The sequence below is a fragment of the Mercenaria mercenaria genome, unplaced genomic scaffold (assembly GCF_021730395.1).
Source record: "Mercenaria mercenaria strain notata unplaced genomic scaffold, MADL_Memer_1 contig_4377, whole genome shotgun sequence".
In the NCBI taxonomy this organism is placed as follows: domain Eukaryota; kingdom Metazoa; phylum Mollusca; class Bivalvia; order Venerida; family Veneridae; genus Mercenaria; species Mercenaria mercenaria.
In genome coordinates, this window is record NW_026462599.1 from 58,695 (window position 1) to 72,065 (window position 13,371).

Below are 13,371 nucleotides of genomic sequence, written 5' to 3' on the forward strand. Positions count from 1 at the left end.
AACGTTTGTAGAGAATCCATTATCTCGTTATTTTTATAAAAGAAACGTCAAACTATTGGTAAACAATTATAGAACACAAACTTAAACTGTCGGTATCATTTTTTTCTAGAGTCTCTTAAGAAAAAGGATTTAATGAGACAGAATTCTTACTCCAACTTTGAAAAATTAAAGTTGGATCAAGTCATCTAAAGAGTAAAAGGAAAGTAGAGAACTTTTACCGCATGTAACTCAGTATTTCTAAAAATGTCTAACTCTGACCCTTCTGTTTCAGAGGTAGTTCCACTTTGAACAGCAAAACATCTCTTATTAGATGAAAAAAAATCCACTGTTGTACAATAAATCAATAATAATTCCATAAAAAAGTATAATCTTACTAGAAGAAAGGGAATATAAGGGGAAAAAATGGTCCCACTAGTACTCGAACCTATGCCCACTTGAAAAATTTAAGTCAAAGTAGGTTTATGGTAGGAATTGAATACTCTTCATAAGTAGGTACACTATAATGGGCCTAATACCTTCTTTTTTTACAGTATACAGATACCAATCATCTGGCATATACTGGTACTGGCGCTTAAGTGGTGTAAGAAATTTTTACGTGTGCATATCTTGATAAAATATATTATATTGCAGTATATCTAAAAACCATCCAGTATGAGTTTAGCGAAGCTCTAAAGACTGCACTTCCCTCCTGAAGCTGTCTAATGAGGGGCAACTAATCACTGTTTGGATAAGGCTGTTCTATAACCTGATAGTGTCTGGGAAACACGACTTCTGGTAGTTGAGAGTCCGGGCAAAAGGCACCAGAAATCTCATGTTATGACCTCTGAATTTGTTCAATGGGATGAGGTGTGTAGTTGGCATATCCGCTAATCCACTGACAACCCAGTACATCATGGTGACCTTTGCCTGTGCTCTCCGCCCAATGAATGAAGGCCATTGAAGATGATGCTGCTGGTTCGTTTGTGGTCAAAGAAAACCATCTGTGCTTTCGCTGCACCATCTCAAGTTTCCGTATATTTTCCTGTGTAAATGGATCCCAGATGACTGTAGCGTATTCCATAAATGGTCTCGCCAGGGTAGTATAACAAAGTTCTCTTGTTTTCTTTTGGAACTGATGCATATTTCTCTGAATAAATGATCTCGTATTGTTTGCTTTCTTTGTAAAAATGTTAATATGATGGTTCCAGTTGAGAAGAATAGCGAGTCGAATAGGATTTTAAGTCAACGCACTAAATATTCACCCTTACACCGGTTGCAACTTCCGGTAAAAAGAAAATGTTTACCAAAAGACGAAAAGGTGTAGCAGTTTTGTCGCAGTTGGACGTTTTCGGATGTGAATCGACATCTGATAGTAGTGACAGCGATACTGATGGCGATGCAGAAGCTTTGACAATAATTATGGCGCAGAGAAAGTACGAAATTTTGTTTTACCACTTTCAACTAGTTTTCATGGTGGTTTAATTCTACTGGTTCAACTTCGATTGCGACAGTGTTAATAAATTTGTAAAAAAATTTAACAGCTGGTACTGGGTGATCTCATAAATGTCAAAGGGGTAAAATTCAATGTTACACCAGGGACAGAAAGATATTTATTCATTATTTCTGATTTACCTACTAGTGTCCATTTTGAACTAGCTGATTGAGGTATGACAGGGCTATGTAGATCGAAAGGCCTGGTCAATGTAATACATATTTAAACTGTCTCATTTTTATAATCATGAAGCAAATACTTTTGACACTATTTTTTTATTTACAGGAAAAAGGAACCTTCTGCTCTTCACCGTCAGAGAGGATATGTTGAACATGTAGCTTCCTTATTTCAATTGGATAAATTTTAGACATTTTTCAGGATGAGTAGGGTAAGTGTTCAATGTCTGAAAAATTATATTGTGGAAGCATGTACAACAGAAAACACCCAATGAATACTCTGTCGACAGTCCACTGGTGGTTCAGTTCAGAAACCGTTGGAGGAGAGACTTCTCATGATGTTATGGTATATGGCAAGTTTAGACAAATGCTCTTCAATAGCAGATAGTTTTGGAGTAAGTGAGAGTACTGCCTGCTGTGCGATACGGAATCTGTTACAGTGTATTAAAGAAAATTTGCTACAGAAGATTATAATCTGGCCTTCCGAAGATGAATTAATTGAAATTGCAGACATGTACGAGACTGTAAAAGGATTTCCAGGTGTAGTTGGCATGGTCGATGGGACTCACATACAGATAAAGAAACCATATGTCAGGGGTTTTGATTACTATAATCGGGATAAGTACTACTCAGTTGTGTTACAAGCTGTTGTTAGAGAGGACTTGCGGTTCATTGATGTGTTCACAGGCTTTCCAGGCAAAGTACATGACGCAAGAGTTTTCAGAGCATCACCACTGTACCAAAAAGGACAGGATTTGTTCCAGCAGAATCAACATATTTTGGGAGATACAGCATACCCAAATCTACCCTGGATACTCACGCCATTTAGAGACAAATGGACATCTTACAAATACTAAAATAAATTATAACAAAGTCCACTTTGGCATAGAAGCACTGTGGAACGTGCTTTTGGATTACTAAAGCAGAGGTTTGTGCGAGTACAAAATATAAATCAGGGCAATATTAGTACTATTGTGATAACCATTCTGACAGATTGTGTTCTTCACAATATTTGTATCATGAACGATGATGAATTAGCAACGGCTTTGTACAATATTTAGGTTTTCTCCAAGTTTTTATTAGAAATGCCTTTTAGGTTATATACTAAAATATGCTAAAAACCTTGATTACCCGCTATTTCCTGTTGAGCTTCTGCTCACAACGTTTGCCGTGTTCGCCATTTTCGTGGTCACGTGGTTTCTGCAACGCAGAATTTTCTTCGTTGAGAAGTTAGGTAAAGCTGTGACGTCATAATCTTATCAGTGTACCAGTCGAATAAAAATAATTACTTAATATTTTTGTATTGTCAACGAAATCAACCAGTCGAATCCACCCAATGTTGATGCCTAAAAATATATGCCTAAATATACTTAGCTGAGTTTACTTCTTCTGAAATGTGGCTATTGATGGTATATGGATTTCTAATTGGGTTCCGTTTGTTGGTGACGTGCATTATTTGGTACTTCTGAGGGTGAAATTCCATCAGCCAATCCTTTTCCCACCCATTGATGTAGCGCATTCAGATCAGTGGTAGTACATATTCATATTGTGCTTAGCTATAAAAGTATTAGGTGTGTTCTAAGACCGCATATAAACATAAACATGATAGTTAGACATATGTACTATTAAGCAGTTGTTCGTATTTTCAATAGGAATTAAGTTCTAACATAGCTTTAATTTTCCTTTTAATATCTACTTTGACATCAATAAAACTTAGAGATTTTGTTAAATGTTTTGAAAGGACAAACAAAATGGTCAAGGTATATAACAAAGGGTCATTATAACAGTAGCTTGATTTGAGATGCTGTATTTGGCTATCATGAACTTTGCAAGGCCAAATATTATTTGGCGCTCGCGCCCCTCGTTTGATCCGACCTGGCAAAGTCTCTTCAAGCATATATAGCCTCCAAGATAAAGTTACTTATATTACTTATATAATAATCTTATTGTCATATATAAAATAGTGGTTTACAAAGAAATTATATAACATCACCTCTTGTCTATCACTTCAATCAAACGTTCCATTTATATACTGTAAACTGTGTCCATAGGACATTCCCCCACTGTGTCATCTTCAATATAGCAAAAGCAACTGCGGTAAAGACAGTCACAGGAAAAGAACTTCCTCCATGGTCATCTGTATATCAAGTTTGATCGTCTGTAAAAATTGAAGCAAATCAGGCTAATATTGTGGGAAAAGTTAGACACACAATATTTTTCCCTATATTCAATGTAGCAAACACTATCAAAGGGCCATAACTGTGGTAAAAATAGTCGCAGCAAATATTCCTTCCTTAATGGTCATCTATACATCAAAGTTGATCATCAATGAAAGTTTAAAGCAAATCAGATTAATAGTGTGGAAGGAGTTAAACACACAAGAATGTTCTCTATATTCCATACAGCAAAAACTATCAAAGGGTCATAACTGCGGTAAAATAGTCACAGAAAAATCCTTCCTTTGTGGTAAACTACACACCAAGCTTGTTGATCTGTAAACGTTTAAAAACTGTGGAAGAAGTTGGACACACAAGATTTCATAAATTTGAGATATGTATAACTTACATACAGGCCTCAAAAGAGTTTAGAGGTCATAGCTCTGCATTACGCCAATGACGTATTTTAAACAAAGGGAATGAACTTAAAAAATAACTTCAGTATACTTAATTTTATTCTATATCTATTTTATCTATCCAATCACGAACGTTCATTTGCAACACGTGACCGTACAATATATTACGGTATTTGGACGCATGTGCGTACAAAAAAAATCCTGTATTTTCTGTATTTGGATGGTTCAACAGTCCCATGGTAAACATACGATTAAGCCCGAAACGCACGAAAATGTTCCGAATGTTAATCGGATGAAGTAGGCGCTCTTATGTACAGAGTTCGATTATCATCTTGAAGTCAGGATATTCCCAAATAGAAATTATACAGATCTAGATATATACAGATATAATTTGATAAACATCTAATTGATTGGAAAAATCTATTATTTTGAATGGCAGTGGCTAGGTGTCTGGTAACCGAACCTCTAGACAACCCATACAGGAAAACTGCAAATTTAGCCTTGTCCGCTCTCTAAATCTAACAGTTTTCATCCGATCTTCACCAAACATGCTGACAATGTTTATGGTCATAATATGTCAGCGTATTATGTGAATATCCGTGACAGCTGGTAGGCGGTCGGCATTCAAAGCATGTCCGCTGTCTAATTCAGTTTTCATCGGATCTACACCAAACTTGCTGCCAGTGTTTCTGGGCATAATGTCTCATCCACGTATAATAACCATCCAAATCGCCAAATGGCTGTTGTAGGGAGGTTGCACAATATATTCATTTAATACTGATACGCAGAAAAACAGCATTAAATGAATTACGTATATTACGCATTGAAGTGAAATAAATATAGAATAAAATGATTATATAGGGCCTAACATTGTTCTGTATAATATATATTTGCACACATACTAAGCTGGGAAAATACAGAAAAGGCAGGAATACAACATTCAGTGAAACATTTTTAATTTAAACTAAGATAAAATTGATATAGAATAAAAAGCTTATTTAACATTGTACTGTACAATACAAGATATATTTGGACTCGTACAAAGCTGAGAAAACCATATTGGACTCGCCTAGCGGCTCGTCCAATATGGCTTTCTCAGCTGGGTACTCGTACAAATATATCTCCGTATTGTGCAGAACAATGTTAAATAACCTAATATTAACAAATCAAACTCACATGATTTACCCGTATCTCAGAAATGATATGTTTAATCTGACTGGGCACACTAAAGAGACTTACATAGGTACTTTGTAAAATAACACAATGTGCTAAAATGCATAGTTATATACCCCACTCACCTTTTTGGCTGGTTAAATGAAAGTAATTCATTTTTCATCGTACAAGTGGTGTAATTGTCTTTCCTGAATGTGTACAATTATTATAATAGAAAAATAAGAGCACCTGGATACCTTGGTTCTACAATCAAACTTAAAATAGGGATGGCATTCCAACATTTTTGGTGCATTTTAGGCTAAAATAACACGGTGGCATTTACTCTAATAAAAATGCATTTTTATTAATGTTTCACTGTAAAAAATAAAATTTACCATTCTTGTGTTGATTCAAATATAAGAAAACGTACGCAAAATAAAAAATACTAACAACCGCAGCGAATAATTTGTCTTAAGCGAAATTCTAAATTTTGGCTAAAATGCATAGTTAGATACCCCACCCACCTTTTTAGCTAATAAAATAAGAATAATTCATTTTGTTTTGTATAAATGGTGTAATTGTCTCTCCCAAATGAGTAAAATTGTTTTAATACAAAAAAGAGCAGCTGGGTACAATGGATCTGAATACAAATTTAAAATGGAACCCCTACTCCAACATTTTGGGCCATTTTAAGGCTAAAATAATCATTCTTCTTATGAAAACGCATATTTATATATATTTTTTTACAATAAAAAATGAATCTTACCTTTCTTGTATTGATTCAAATGAAAAAAAAAAACATGTTTAAAATAATAAATACTAACAACCGCAGAGAATAATGGGGCTAAAGCGAAATTCTAAATTTTGGCTAAAATGCATTCTCAGATACCTCACCCACATTTTTGTGGCTAGTGAAATAAAAAAAAAATCATTTTGTATGGTATAAATGGTGTAATTGTCTGTCCCAAATGTGTACTATTATTTTGATACTAAAATAAAAGCACCTGGGTACAATGAAAAAAAAATAAAAATAGGACCCCTACCCCAACATTTTGGGTCATTTTAGGGCTAAAATTAGCCATGTTTTATGAAAACGCATATCTATATTATTTTTTTACCATAAAAAATGAATCTTTCCTTTCTTGTATTGATTCAAATGTAAAAGACGTGTGTAAAATAAAAAATACAACCGCAGCGAATAATGGGTCTAAAGCCAAATCCTAACTTTTGGTGGCCATCTTGGCGGCCATCTTGGATTCTGGAGAACGTACCATGATTTAAGCCAATCATCTGGTAGATTCTCATACTTCAGCCATTCCTCTAAATATTTTTAGTGATATTACGAGGGGACCTTTTTGCACACAAATTTCCCCAGATACTAGACTGGCTTTCTCAATAATCTTTTAACTTTAAGAAAAGAAATTCAATCATTAAACGGACTAACAAAATTTTATTCCTTTCAACAGGATGGACTGAACATAAAAAAGGTAACAGAATCGGGTTTCCGTCAAATAAGGGTGATTCTGGCAATAGCCTTTGTATTGCTAAATTATTGATAAGATCAAGCAATGTTCTTCTTTGTTGGTGCTACAACAGAACACACTGGACGGTTACTGTCTTGAAGACTATTTTGACCCCCTTGAAATTCAACCCAACAAAAAACTGTTCAAAACGTCATTACAGAACTACAATGGATAATATATCTCTATTGGAGATACCAGCAATAGGATTCGAGCTTAAATGCAAGTTCTGGTTTCTACTTTCTTCGCATTTCATTACAGGTCTAAAATGAAGCCACTGTATATGAACACATGTAGTTCAACAACGGATAGTTTGGTCAAATGTAACTGCATTTACTTAATATTTCATAGGTATACTGAGTAAATATTCGTTATCAAGTACATGAATGTTCTGTGTTTTTTTTGTACAATGGTTTCCATAGGCGACGATTAAGGAGAGAACTTATTGAATTTATCTATGTTAGGAACTGACGTGGTACATGTAGAACCATCACTGCTTAGTATTTAAATTGAAAAACAGGTTGAATTATCATTACAAACTCCAGTTCTAGCGATGGACTTCCAAAATTGTACGTATTTAAAAAGCATAATTGAGTTTAATACCAGGGCATATATGGTATATCGAAAAGCTGAATTCAATTGTCTAAAGAAGTCCTCTGTCTATAGTAGTAACTTTCAATTGGTCGATTCGACGGTCGCCATAGACAGGTACATACAAAATATATACCAGACCAGTTCCAAATGTACTCCAACAGTGTTGATAAGAGTTATTCACGCCAGGTGAATCCTTTTCACGTGCAATAGTAAACAGTCTCCGGATTTAGTTTGCAAATCCGGAATTTTCGCAAACTCAGCTGCCTTTTATCTTTGACTTTTGTGTGAATTTTTTGACTTTCAAAAATAGTTCGGGTCTCATAGAGAATTAATTGGCCTTTTCCTTTTACATATCTCAAACATTGAACTCTTGGGACGACTTCAAAGTTGGTCCTCCCATGGGAATATTTTTGCTCCCGCGAGATTTTTGCTACCCCTTGGGAAGTCCCACTGGAGGTTTTCTCCCACTTTAAAATTGCGGGAAATATCCCCCATTGGGTTTTAACAAAGTTTCTGAAATTCAGTCTTTATCGCTGGTAAGTATTTCTTAATCTTTAATGTTCTGTTGTTTCTACATAAAACCTGAAAATAAGCGATTTGAAAATCTCTGACTGGAGGTTTTCTCCCACATATTTTACTGGCGAACTTCCGCGAGGTAGTTCACCTGCGGGAGATTTTCTCCTGTTTTGAAAATGGGGTAATTCCCCCATTTTTATTGCTGGATTTATTCTTACTTTCATATATAGAATCTATTCTCGGAAGTTTACGCAACAATTTTTAATCACAACTGACTTTCTTAAAATAATAATAATAATAATAATAATGATAATAATAATAATAATAATAATAATAATAATAATAATGATAATAATAATAGTAATATTAATAAGAAGAACATAAAATAATTAAATCTAAATGTTTATTTTCGTGTAAAGTTATTTATCCTGATACGAGATCTCACCTCAATTAAATGTATGTTAGCTATCTTTTATGAGAGGTTATAAATATGTTAACGCACACTGAAAAAGCCTGCGGGCGGATTACACAGCTATTGCAGGAAACCACCCGTGACTTTTTCTCCTGTTACCTGTATGGTCAAAATTAAGAGTTTCCTTATTTTTGCCAAACCTCAGTTCTCTATGTCAGATTGTTACTGCGCTATTGCTGAGAACTTTGTTCAGCCGCATCGTTTTATCTAACTGAATTTAGCGGAGGATTTTAGCAGTCAACTCTTAATTTCCAATCTGCTTTTCAAGTTTGAATTTTGTTGCATTCTTCTTTTCTATTCGTGTTTTTTTTTAATAACTTAGCCTTGGATTTCTTTTTTATAACTTAATATTTCATTTTTGCTTCGGTATATTGTAGTGTTTATGAATAATACATCTGTAGTTGGTTTCGTATACGTACCATAAACATTAATCATGAAAATATTTTTAAGGAGTAAATAAGTTACGTTTACGGTATTACTAATCTTTGCTGACTTAATTTTGATTTCATACAATTGTGCTGATAAATTAGCTTATTGTGCAAATTTTCATCATATTATAAATATTCGCAATTAAATTATATTGCACTGTTAATCGATAACAACATTAAAAACAGGCAATGTCCTTGTCACATCCTTGAATTTTAATCAATATATAAAAATCAACCAGTGACCACACTACAGAACTGTGAATATATGAAAGATCAAAGTCTTCGGAAGTTTTCAATTTTTTTGTCCGTTTCCGTTTCTCAGTCTGTGGGCAAGCATAATATTTTCAACAAGTAAGTGCTCATCAGAGATGGTGCTACACATTTTAACTGAAGAAGCTTTCGTGTGTACGGGCCCTCCGTAAGGATTTTAATTTACCCAACATACAAAACCTTTTCACCTATTTAGAAATACAGTACGGAAACAAACTGAGGTTTTAAAATGAGGTCGTAGAATTAAGCGGCATGCCGTAGCCATGGAAACGGCTATCGAAGCTGGTAATCGCGGAAACTCAAAAACTGTCCTTTGTCATATTTCAAAAAGTAGTAGTAGTAAAAACTTGATTTTTTTCATATTTTCATTAAGTTATTAATACCTATTGTTTGCAGTGATTATATTCTAAATATCTTATTAGATTTCATAATTGTCGTCAGCTCGTGCTCTTTTTTTTTTGTTTAGTTTAACGTCGCACCGACACAATTTTAGGTCATATGGCGACTTTCCAGCTTTGATGGTGGAGGAAGACCCCAGGTGCCCCTCCGTGCATTATTTCATCACGAGCGGGCACCTGGGTAGAACCACAGACCTTCCGTAAGCCAGCTGGATGGCTTCCTCACATGAAGAATTCAACGCCCCAAGTGATTTGAAGTCAGCGACCTTAACCACTCGGCCACGGGGGCCCCTTCGTGCATTTTTAGTAATTAGCAAGTGCATTCAATTTTGAACCAAAAGTGTGCCTTTTTTTAAATCAGAATAAAAAAAATAGACTTAATTACAACTATAGCTAATATTTGGCTTGAAAATATTGTATAATACGCATGCAATTGAAATTCTAAAATTTTGGATATGTCAGTTTAAAATCATTTTATACATTTATGCAGCGGATTACATGCCATATATGTTCTTAATTCTCTTTCTTTTTCAAAACATATGGACAATGGAGGTGAGGAATAACTCGTTAAATCTCAGCTAGGAATATTCAACGTATTCTATTATATGAATAAACAATATTTGTTAAATAAATTATTGGAAAATAATGTAGAAAAAATATGAGTTATTTCGGTGACACTGCCCTTTGTTATTTGTCAGTTTTGTATAGATACGCAAATTATATATTGCATGCATATTTTTTTTTCTCTTTTTTGTTGATGTTTTTACTATTACTGTTACGAAATCAAGTATTTTAGATTTGATGCTTCTATCATTTTAATAATATTAGCCGGACTTCTCTCCATAATTCAGCGGTACCATAATGGAAGTAAAGATTTTCAGTGTGTGAAGAGCGGTTTTACCAAAGTGATACTAATGTTTATGTACATGCTTCTATGGAAACCCGGTGCGCCATGTTAATTGCCAATTGCTGAATATCAAATATCGATGTTAAATGCCAAACACCTTATGCAAAATGTTTTGAGAACGAAATGACATGTATTACTATGGAAGGCCAAATGCTAAGTGACAAAAAAATTATTGCAAAATGTTAATTGCTATATGCTTAATGTCAAATATTGCCTATTAAATGGTAATTGTCAAACGATAAATAATGACTGTTTATTGCAAAATATGAAGCAATAAATGCCAAATGATTATTGCTAAGTATTTATTCAGATAAAGAGCTGAATATATCAGTGTAGTAAGTACATAAATGTAAGTAAGTAAGTAAGTAAATTTTATAATAGTGACATTGTGTATATACATGACAATCATTTGACTAATAACAATAACAACACCCGGCCACGTTGGGCCTATAAGTCACTTCAGTAAATAGATTTTATGATACAATATGGGTATATTTATGTACAATCAAGTCCTATTTACAATGCGCAGGCTAAAGCTAGTTATTCAAACACTATGATATGAAATTTATCAATTATACAAAAGAGATTTTCTTCTACACATGCCAAGTACAATAAATTTTGCAACTTGAATAAAATTGTTATTAGCTAGGTATTTTAGTATTTCTGTACAAGATAATGAAAGAAAATGTCAATTACATTCTATTGTTTTAGCAACAAGAGTTACCCTTACGTTTGCATACGTTGGACAAGTTAATAAAAAGTGTGTTTCATCTTCGATCGAGCCGTTGTTACAGAAATGACAGATTCTTTCATTAGGATTAAGACCTATATATCTGCCAGTTTCAACTTTAAGAGGCAAAATTCCGCAGCGAAACTGAGCTAAATGAGATTTTTTTTACATTAGAAAGATTACTGAGAAGATAATTTTCTGTGGTAAACTCGTTTTTGAATTGTACGTAACTTCTCAGTTTCGATACTGTTTGTATTTTTTCAGACCAATCAAGCTTATACTTTTCTAACAAACAATCTTCCAACTCTTTGAGATCAACACATGTCTTGTTCAAAAAATGTTCTAACAGATTTGCTTCTTGTAATATATGTTTGATCTCTGAACACCATGTTTTACCTACAAACTGATAATCATGTACAAAATTTGTATTGTTAGCCTGGTATTCTCCATTTTTATCAATCTGTTCCAAAACCTAACCATATTAACCCAACATCTGTGTCTTGTGATAATCCAACCCGTATCACCCGTCGTAGCTAGAATCGGAGTAAATTTGTGAATACCCAAGAAATATCTAACCGCTCTATTTTGGATCATGTCAATTTGATTGAAATAATTAAAACCCCAAACAGAGGAACAATAGTCCAATACAGGTACCACACAAGAATAATATAGTTTAATGTATGTTTTGTAACCAACATCTTTATGATTCTGTATATTCGAGATAACATCACCCAAGGCTCTGCTCCCGGCTTTTGCTAGTGTATCAGCTGCACATGAAATATCAGTGTATTTATGCATCCTTTAAATAGTCATTGGCCTTTGTTACATAACTCTGTCTCTATTAAAATAATTTCTTAACACTTTAGAGTGAAAAGTTTCGATCACATAATCTCATAACCATTAGAACACGATATTGCTTCAAATCAGACTGAACTTTATATGTTTTTACGTGATTAAATGTAACAGTCATTAGTTTAAGGGATACAGACCATAAACGTTAAAGCATTTGACGATTAGCATTTATCGTTTGGCAATAAGCATAGGGTATTTGACATTTAGTATTTGGCATATAGCATAAAGGATATGGAATATGGCATTTGATATGTATGAAAGGCCGGTGCGCCATGCTTATTGCCAAATGCTAAAATGACAAATATTTAATGCTAAATGCCAATTACTTAATGTTAAACGCCAAATACTTAATGCTTAATGTCAATTACTTAATGCAAAATGCCAATAAATGATATAAAATGCAACATACCCGATATTATATGCCTATGGAAGGCCAATGCGCTTTGCTAACTGCAAAATTGTTAATGCAAAATGCTATTTATGAACTGCCTTTCAAACGGTGATTGTCAATGATCAATGCTAATTGTTAAAACACAAAATGCTCATTGCTAAGTTTTCATTGAAATAAAGAACTGAATATATCAGTGAACGTATGCATCCGTTATATAATCATTTTCCTTCGTTACGTAACTTTGTCTCTGTTAAATATTTTAGTCTAAACATTTAACGGCAAAATTTTTTGGTTCCGTGTCCCCGCAACAGATGCATCGTTATTGCTTCAAATTAGGCTGGTAGAACATTTTATTTCATTGTTTAATTAGTAAAATTTACATAGATAAAGATAATAAAGATTGACAAATTTTAGAATTACCATTTATCATTTGGCAATTAGAATTTTGTATGACATTTAACATTTGACATTTACTATTTAGTATATAGCATATAGTATTTTGTATGTCGCATTGAGCATTAAGTATGTGACATTTATTATTAAGCTTTTTGTATTTAGCATTGAAATTTTCTTATGAAACAAAGACAAAACTGAATTGGTATAATGTAACCTTGTACAATTTCGGTATTTTCACTCGAAGCAAATGGTTCTAAAGTGTGCATATTGATAACAGCCGGAGCAGCCGTACTAAGTTGCAATAAAGAATTGATTCAAGCACTGAGACGTCTAGGATTTATTCAAGTTGCTCTAATTGAGTGCTGGCGGTGGAGGGTTCGAGGTTTGGCCACCCGGAGTTACTCATTAATACTCTGATTTCGTTTTTACAAGTTGTCCTAAACTAACTTTCTGTTTACTTCTTAAAACGAGATTATGGTATATGTGTGTTTTCAAATGTGTAGAATGTAAGTCATTATGGCAAAAA

At 33.7% G+C, this 13,371-nt stretch overlaps 1 pseudogene; it reads left to right on the top strand.

Annotated features, from left to right (window-relative positions):
- Positions 1–1,275: 1,275 nt before the first annotated feature.
- LOC128553839 (uncharacterized) lies at positions 1,276–8,318 on the top strand (annotated as a pseudogene).
- Positions 8,319–13,371: the final 5,053 nt, after the last annotated feature.